Below are 9,767 nucleotides of genomic sequence, written 5' to 3' on the forward strand. Positions count from 1 at the left end.
AAGACGAGCTGTAATCACTGCCAAAAGGTGCTTCACAAAAGTACTGAGTAAAGAGCCTAAATACTTACGAGAAATGTAATTTATTTTAATTTTATTTGTATACATTTACAAAAATGTAAACTTTGTTCGTCATTATGGGTTTGTGTGTAGAATGATGCGGGGAAAAAATCTATTTTAGAAAAGGCTGTAATGTAAAAAAAGTGGAAAAGCCTGCCTGTGCCATTAACCCTACACTCATCCAGAACGCCGCAGCCGTCTGGTGTTCAACTTTCCCAGGTTCTCTCACGTCACCGCGCTCCTCCGCTCTCTCCACTGGTTCAGTTGAAGCTCGCATCCGTACAAGACATGGTGCTTGCCTACGGAGCTGTGAGGGGAACGGCCCCGTACTTCAGGCTCTGATCAGGCCTCCAAACCCAAACAAGGGCACTGCGTTCATCCACCTCTGGCCTGCTCGCTCCTACCTCTGAGGAAGTACAGTCCCGCTCAGCCAGTCAAAACTGTTCGCTGCTCTGGCACCAATGTGGGAAACAAACTCCCTCACGACGCAGGTCAGCGGAGTCAATCATCAACCACCTTTCCGGAGACAACCTGACCCCACCTCTTTAAGGAATACCCTAGGATAGGATAAAGTAATCTCTAACCCCCCCCCCCCTTAAAAGAGTTAGATGCACTATTGTAAAGTGGTTGTTCACTGGATATCATAAGGTGAATGCACACAATTTGTAGTCGCTCTGATAAGAGCGTCTGCTAATGACTTAAATGTAAATGTAAATGTAAATGAAAAGGGTCAAAGGGTCTGAATACATTCCGAGTGCACTGTATATAACAATAGGATATACTGTATAGATAGTGAATGTGCTGTAAGTATGACTATTTAGAAATATAAAATGGGAATCTAATGCCTTGGTCACGCAGTTGAATACTTTTTGCTAACTTTTAGAACCGTTTCTGTGCAAGAGTCGGGTGCATCCGTGAGTGACGTCAGAATGTCGCGTACTGGAAAGGGGTTTAAGTTATAGTAACGGTTGAAACAGCAGGGTTGACTGCGTGTGTGTTTATAATACGAGTGGTTGTAAGAGTTGAATGTGTTCAATACATAACACGTTAACGTTTAGTCTCTAAGGTCATATCCATCACAGGTCTAGTTAGTAGTTAACGAGAATATACAACATCTCTTCTCACCTTGATTACCCTAGGTTTGTCGCTAACATTTGTGACGTGCACAACTAACAAACAGGCAAGTTAAAGTTATTGCTAGCTGACGTTACGTTCCCTAAATTAGCTGCTTCCGTTTTCTGAATATTGATGTCGCAATAAGATGGATATTGGTCTGATCGATGCACTAAACATAACGGTATTGGTTAGTACACGAATAAAAATAAATTCTTGCTCACCTTTAGGTCGTTTTCTGGTAAATATTTGCACTGTTTTGCAATCTCAATATACTTATCCAAGTCAACGGCGCATTTTAAAACAACAACCGCAGACAAATCGGAAGTAAATGACTATAACTTCCTGTTCTCAAGCGAAGTGAGTTTCTACAAAGATGATCTTCTATATGGACAAGATCGTCATCGCTCTAAACATGGAAATACAATTCACGAAAGGCAGTTCGGGAGGGCGGATCAGATGGGAACGTTTTAGCGAGTCTAGCTAGACAATGCAAAATACAACAGGCTGGGCAGGTTCCTTTCTAAATTTAATTAGTTAGTTACTATTCTTGTACAAAATTGTAATCAGTAACGTATTTTTGATATCAAAACTCAGTAACGTAATCTATTACATTCAGTTACTTTTAGATTTATTTCCCTTAAGAGGCATTAGAAGACAAAATGTATGTTCCAATCTATTGCAGGATAAATCAATGTTAAGTTTACATAGTTGGCCATATATAGATGTTAAATTGCAATTTATGTGTTGGTTATGTAGGCTTCTTCTAACCCATCACGTTCTACTACAATATAATAATACGATTAAATTATATCTTTACATTAAAACCAAATTCTATCAGAATTCCAGTCATTCCAATAAATGTTATACCGCTTGATCTTCAAGAATAGGACTTGGAAATATGGAAGTATAGATCAGGCCAAATTGTTTTACTTGAGCTATAACCCAAACTAAGGACTTATTACCAGCCCTACTCTGTTTTATGATTTTGTTGTCATGGAGGACTGATTGGGCTTCATTGATTCGAGTTGGAAATAAATGCTGCGCTCATGGAATGGCATGCTTTGAGCACTACTGTGAAAAATGAATGCCATATGCTGCAGTTGCTATAGGCCTATTGTTTACCTTTTTGTTGTGACACTTTGATATATTGATAATATGCAGCTGTTCAAAGCAAATCCAACAATAACAAAACAGCCCGCCCCGCCTCTGTTTTTGGTAAAAAGCTGAGGGATGGCCCTGGAGAAATGTAACCACTCTCAGATGAATAGACAGAGCTACGGATGAAGGACTGACCATCTTTGATATCAAAAGTATTGTTTTAACCATGTTATGAGGCTACACAGTGTTTGTTTTACATTGAATGTTTACTAACATTGGAGTAAAACAAGTTAATATTTGGGGTTCTCATGGAGTGTGACAGTTGAACTAAGCTCATGAGGCATTTATAAGTTATATTCTTCAAGATCAATGAATATATATATATATATATCAAGTTGAAGTCGGAAGTTTACATACACTTAGTTTGGAGTCATTAAAACTTGTTTTTCAACCACTCCACACAATTTCTTGTTAACAAACTGCAGTTTTGGCAAGTCGGTTAGGGCATTACTTTTGTGCATGACAACAGTCATTTTCCCAACAATTGTTTACAGACATTATTTCACTTATAATTCACTGTATCACAATTCCAGTGGGTCAGAATTTATATACACTAAGTTTGACTGTGCTTTAAACAGCTTGGAAATTCCCAGAAAATCATGTCATGGTTTAGAAGCTTCTGATAGGCTAATTGACATAATTGGAGTCAATTGGAGGTGGCCTGTGGATGTATTTCAAGGCCTACTTCAAACTCAGTGCCTCTTTGCTTGAATCATGGGAAATCAAATAAATCAAGCCAAGACCTCAGAAAAAAAATTGTAGACTCACACAAGTCTGTCTTGGGAGCAATTTCCAATGAATGAAGGTACCACGTTCATCTGTACATAGTACGACAAGTATAAACACCATGGGACATGCAGACGTCATATTCCGTCAGGAAGGAGACGGGTTCTGTCTTCTAGAGATGAATCGTACTTTGGTGCAAAAAGTGCAAATCAATGGCCATAAAAAAGCCAAGACTACGGTTTGCAACTGCATATGGGGACAAAGGTCAACTTTTTGGAGAAATGTCTCTGGTCTGATGAAACAAAATGTAACGTTTGGCCATAATGACCATTTTTTTTTGGTGGTAAAAAGGGGAGGCTTTGCAAGCGAAGAACACTCATCCCAACCGTGAAGCACGGGGTGGCCGAATCATGTTTTGGGGGTGCTTTGCTGCAGGAGGGACTGGTGCACTTCACAAAATAGATGCATATGAGGAAGAAAATTATGTGGATATATTTAAGCATCATAAGAATCATCAGGAGGTTAAAGCTTGTGCAAATGGTCAAATGCAATGACCCAGCATCACTTCCAAAGTTGTGAAAAATGCAAAAAGGTGCCAACAAAAGCTGCCTCAACCTAGAAATGTGTGGGCAGAACTGGAAAAGCGTGTCGAGCAAGGAGGCCTACAACCTGACTCAGTTACACCAGCTGTCAGGAGGAATGGCCCAAAATTCCCCAACTTTTGTGGGAAGGTTGTGAAGGCTACCAAAACGTTTGACCCCAAGTTAAACATTTAAAGGCAATGCTACCAAATACTCAATTGAGTGTATGTAAACTTTTGACCCACTGGGAATGTGATGAAAGAATATAAGCTGAATATAATTCTCTTCTACTATTATTCTGACATTTCACATTCTTAAAATAAAGTGGTGATCCTAACGGACCTAAAACAGGGAATTTTTACTAGGATTAAATGTCAGAATTGTGAAAAACTGAGTTTAAATGTTTTGGCTAAGGTGTATGTAAACTTCCGACTTCAACTGTATATTATATATATATATATATATACAGTACCAGTCAATAGTTTGGTACAACACCTCCTATTCAAGGGTTTTTCTTTCTTTTAACTATTTTTCTACATTGTGAATAATAGTGAAGACATAAACACATTTCTTGAAAACAATTACTATTATTTTTTTTAATTTGGTTCAGAGGGAACTGCCATCTAAACGTCAAATCCAGAATCTGTGGTGTACTGGATGAAAGCTAGAATCTGTGTTGAAACTAGCTTAAATCATTTAACTTTAGCATCAACATTGTGTGAACTAGTTAGACTATTTAAATGAACATCCAACGCTGTGTACTTGTATGTATTGTAACACTCCCTTGAGGGCGTGGGTTCAGATCCCACTTCTGACACATGTAATAAACAGCGGGAGAGGTCCTCAACCCTCGACCTTCTAGCCCGAGGTCCGGCGCGCTATCGTGACTGTGCCGCAAAAGCATGCTCGTGCGCAGAAGTCGATTCCGCGCTTATAACCCAGGGTCGTTAGACATAACTAGAACTGTGGGTGATGACAAACCAAAGCTGTGGTACGGTTGTATAATAGACCCTGTGAAGGACTAGTTAATTAAGCCTAAAGAGAAAGTTCTGCGTGGCTAGAGAAAAGCTATAGAAATAAAAGAGAATGCATATAGAAAAGCGTAAGTAAGTATTTGAGTCCTGCGTGTACTGCCATATACATTAAAAAGACGGATTCCTGCGTGTACTGCGTAAGAGTATGCAGTCCTTCCGTGGTACTGTCATGGTATTTAGGATAAAACTTACCTTGGAAGTCCTGCGTGGTATAAAAATGATACGGTGTAAGATAGTAAGGTGCACTGTTAATTGTTTTTAAACACAAACCCATTTAATAGTAGAAAATACTTTTGTCTAATAATTTTTGTAAAACAGCCCAACAGACAGCACTAATAAAATCAGTGGCACGGGAGAATAGTGACATAGTGGAGAATTTATTATGAAAGTATTACTGCAGTGTGTTAGGAGATGATCTGTCTGGATCCAAGATCCCCCCCAAAACAATATTTAGTAATGAAATCAATTTGACTTTTTAATAAGAAAGAAGACGTTCCAACCAAATTCTGTTTGTTTTGTGTGTTTGTCTGAAGCTGAAGCTACTGATGAATGAAAAATGAGATTGCAAATTGTGGAAGGACATTCGAAAGCTATGAAGTAACTGAAATAAATTGCGTTAAAAGAATTAAAACTTACTCTGGATCGCGCGAACGACAAAATAATGTAGACATTTGCCTAAAATATATTTTTGAGCTGTACTGGTTGGATGATGAGCGAGAAGAGGGCTGGTTAGGGTAATTCATGGAAAAAGAATAACTGGGCGCAGTGAAGTGCGGAAGAGAGAGATGAACTTTTAATATAAACGAGACAAAGACATGAAGCTGAAAGCTGTAGACGGATATCTCGTTAACCCATTAATTAATGTGTGGACACACATTATATTGAATGAAATGAGCGCAAAATTGATGAACGTTAAGCATCTCATGGCCACAAGATGGCGATAAAGAAAGTAAAGTGGATCCTGAGGGTTTTGCAGGCACTGACAAATTGAATACAGTTCGCTGACGCTTCTTCTGTTGTTTAGGTTGCCAGATCATTCTAAACCATTTCATCTATTGGTGTTTTGAAAAAAAGAATAAATTAAAAGTGGTATTATGTCATTATACAGGACTACAGTGGGACAGGGCGTTTCCATACTATCTTAAGAGACTTGACAGTATGGGAGAGTGTCGTGTTTGCATCGAGCTGAAAGCAGCTGCTACAGACAGTGTTGGCCTTTAAAGTTCTCCACACTGTCATGTTCGATTTCACAGGCACGTACTGCTCCCCGCAAAGCGCTGCCATTACACAATAGGCTGTAAACAAGTCTCAGTAACTGAAGCGCTTAGCGTCCTCACCTTGTGCCACTCTTTATTCACTGAGATGACGGAGCTCCTATACTGTGCTGTTTAAGTTGACCAAGGTCTGTAAGCCACGCCCTGAATTATCTGACATGCTTTAATGAATTCTGATTAGGAACTATTTTTGATGGTGTCGCATCAAAAATCCGCCTTAAGGTGAACCATTATGGCTTACGCAGTAACTACGGCCTGCCATACTTAAGAAAGTGTATAAACTACCACCACATCTGTCAGCTCAGGCTGGCGGACTTGTTTGCTCTTTACTAGAGCATTTATTTTGGGCTAAAAAATAAAACTGATACGATTATATCCTGCAGCAAGGTATGCAATTTGGGGTTGTGCACTCTGGAACAACGTGGGTTTCCTCACCTCATCTGGTTAAACAATTTCACATTCTCTAAATTGGTTGAACATTTTTGTTGCATTCTGTCTCTGTTAAAAACATTTTTTCCCTACAGCTACCGCAGGAAGGTGCCCCCACAACCTAGAGAAAATGTACAGCGGATGAAATTGTCATAGGCAACACCCAGTGGCCATGGGAGGGGCTAGACCGGACTCAATGCATCATGTTTGTCGCTTTGTGTGTCAGTCGTCTCATGCAGGCTGTTATGGGCCCTGGGAGAAGTGGCCACAATGCAACTGAAGAAGACCAGCACAGTCCCACGACGGACTTAATAAAACAGCTGAGCCAACGAGCAGCTCAGGACGGGAGTCCAGCAACCAAGCCACCACATTGTTTTAAGAAGACAGAGATCGATGCATCAACGGATGAATGTCCTAAATTTGTACAGATGAAGTGTTACTCTGTATAACTTTTAATGTTTTAAATGATTCCCTTAAGCAATGTTTGCACCATTGAAGGTAAGTGAATTGAAAGTTATTCAGAAAGTAAGAATTCACATTTTAAGTGTTTAATGCATTAAATTAGCAAAGTGAAAACTAACCTAAAGTTTATGTTGTAAATATTTGTTATTGTGTTAATACCGTTTTGACTTATTTGTTGGGGTCTTTAGGTTTTATTTAGTGGATTTTACAGGATAGAATAACACCTTAAGGGCACACACATGACATTTTCTGAAAGTTCTATTGCCAGTGGTTTTGCTTGCATACATGTAAATTAACCGCTGATCACCACAAATGTACTGACAAACCCAATGTAAACCTGGTACACAAATTGTTTGAAATGTTTTTAAATAATGTCTGAGGGTCTAGGGTAAACACCAAATGATTAGGAAAAAGTTTATAATTCAGCAATAGTCCTATGTGTGAATCGGGAACATGACAAGGACAGAGTATGAGGGGCACCTGTCACTAATCAATTTGACTATTCCTTGAATTACCTTATGGGATATAATTAAGTTAAGGTAGGAGCAGATTTGCCACTTGTGGGAGTTCCCATAGGGGTAAATATGACTATGCAAATGGACTTATCATTCTTAGTGGAGATACCATGTAACCCTGACCCCATGACATTCTCTGTATTACACAACCACAGAGGCCCACCATCGTTTGCTAGGCCAGATAATACCGGGTTTGGAGGATGGATCATGCAACTGTGTCTGACCGTTGTTTTAGTAATTTTATTGATTTTGCAATATGTTTTCTGCAATATGTGTTGAAAACTAGTAACAAATTCAAAGCCAAATGTAATGTTAACGGTTGCCATGACCAGGGCCAGAATGCAGGATGTGAAGGATTAGCGGAGCTACCCTTTACTGCTGAAGAAAGTGATGTTTGACCTGTTGCATACTTAGAAATGTACCTGTTGAAGACAGAGGTTTGCTCTCACAAGGTCGGCTCAATGGGAGTGGAATATTGGCCGAACGCCCAGACTCTGTGATTGTCAGGTGTTATCTCTTATGCAGCCACATTCTCGGAGCAAACACTTTGCTGAGAAAGGATACACTTGGCTATCTTTGTTATACCTAATCAACAGCAGACACTAGCAAGTTAGAACTGTACATGGTAAGTTAGAAATGTACATGGTAAGTTAGAACTGTACATGGCATTTGTAGAAGGTTCAAAGTTTTACTCAACTCAATGACCCAAAGGAAGGTTATTGACTTTGGAAAACGAAATACCACTTGGAGGTTTTTGTCTTTTATAAAAGTTTTATAATGTTTAAGTGCTTATGTTTAACGTTGTATACAGTTTAACAATTATTTTATAGGAGACTGAGTCTCCTAAGGGAGGAATGTGAGAAATTATTTATTTACCTCCTTTGTTTAATATTAATAGTTATCAATTACAGTTGAAGAAGGAAGTTTACATACACCTTAGTCAAATACATTTAAACTCAGTTTTTCACAATTCCTGACATTTAATCCTAATAAAAATTCCCTGTTTTAGGTCAGTTAGGATCACCACTTTATTTTAAGAATGTGAAATGTCAGGATAATAGTAGAGAGAATTATTTATTTCAGCTTATATTTCTTTCATCACATTCCCAGTGGGTCAGAAGTTTACATATACATACACTCAATTAGTATTTGGTAGCATTGCCTTTAAATTGTTTAACTTGGGTCAAACGTTTTCGGTAGCCTTCCAAAGCTTCCACATGATTTGGGTGAATTTTGGCCCATTCTCCTGACAGAGCTGGTGTAACTGAGTCAGGTTTGTAGGCCTCCTTGCTCGCACATGTTTTTCAGTTCTGCCCACAAATTTTCTTATAGGATTGAGTTCAGAGCTTTGTGATGGCACTCAATACCTGACTTTGTTTCTTAAGCCATTTTTGCCCACAACTTGAAGTAGCTTGGTTTGTCCATTTGAAGACCCATTTGCGACCAGCTTTAACTTCCTGACTGATGTCTTGAGATGTTGCTCACAAAATTTTCCCACCTCATGATGGCCATCTATTTTGGTTGAAGTGCACCAGTCCCTCCTGCAGCAAATCCCCCATAACATGATGCTGCCACCCCATGCTTCACGGTTGGGATGGTGTTCTTTGGCTTGCAAGCCTTCCCCTTTTTCCTCCAAACATAACGATGGTCATTATGGCCAACAGTTGCTGGATGGATGGGGCATGTATGCAAGATCTTGGCCAACAACCTCCTTCTTCAGTAAGAGCATTGAAGATGGGTCGTGCTGGGTCTTCCAGCATGACAACGAAACGAAACACACAGCCAGGGCAACTAAGGAGTGGCTCGTAAGAAGCATCTCAAGGTCTGGAGTGGTTTAGCCAGTCTCCAGACCTGAACCACAATAGAAAATCTTTGGAGGGAGCTGAAAGTCGTATTGCCCAGCGACAGCCCGAAACTGAAGGAATCTGGGAAGGTCTGTATGGAGGAGTGGGCCAAAATAATCCCTGCTGCAGTGTGTGCAAACATGGTAAGAACTACAGGAAACGTATGAGCTCTGTAATTGCAAACAAAGGTTTCTGTACCAAATATTAAGTTCTGCTTTTCTGATGTATCAAATACTTATGTCATGCAATAAAATCAATTAATTATTTAAAAATCATACAATGTGATTTTCTGGATTTTTGTTTTAGATTTCGTCTCTCACAGTTGAAGTGTACCTATGATAAAATTACAGACCTCTACATGCTTTGTAAGTAGGAAAACCTGCAAAATCGGCAGTGTATCAAATACTTGTTCTCCACTGTATGGCTCAGTTGGTAGAGCAACACAAGACTTTTATAAAAAAAAAAACGAAGAATGGGTTAATATTTTTATTTGGATTTATGATGGGTAAGACAGTTGTACTAAGGACAGTCATCAATAAAAATGGGAAAAACTTATATAGGATTAAAAACA

This window comes from Salvelinus sp. IW2-2015, linkage group LG5 (assembly GCF_002910315.2).
Source record: "Salvelinus sp. IW2-2015 linkage group LG5, ASM291031v2, whole genome shotgun sequence".
Taxonomy (NCBI): Eukaryota; Metazoa; Chordata; class Actinopteri; order Salmoniformes; family Salmonidae; genus Salvelinus; species Salvelinus sp. IW2-2015.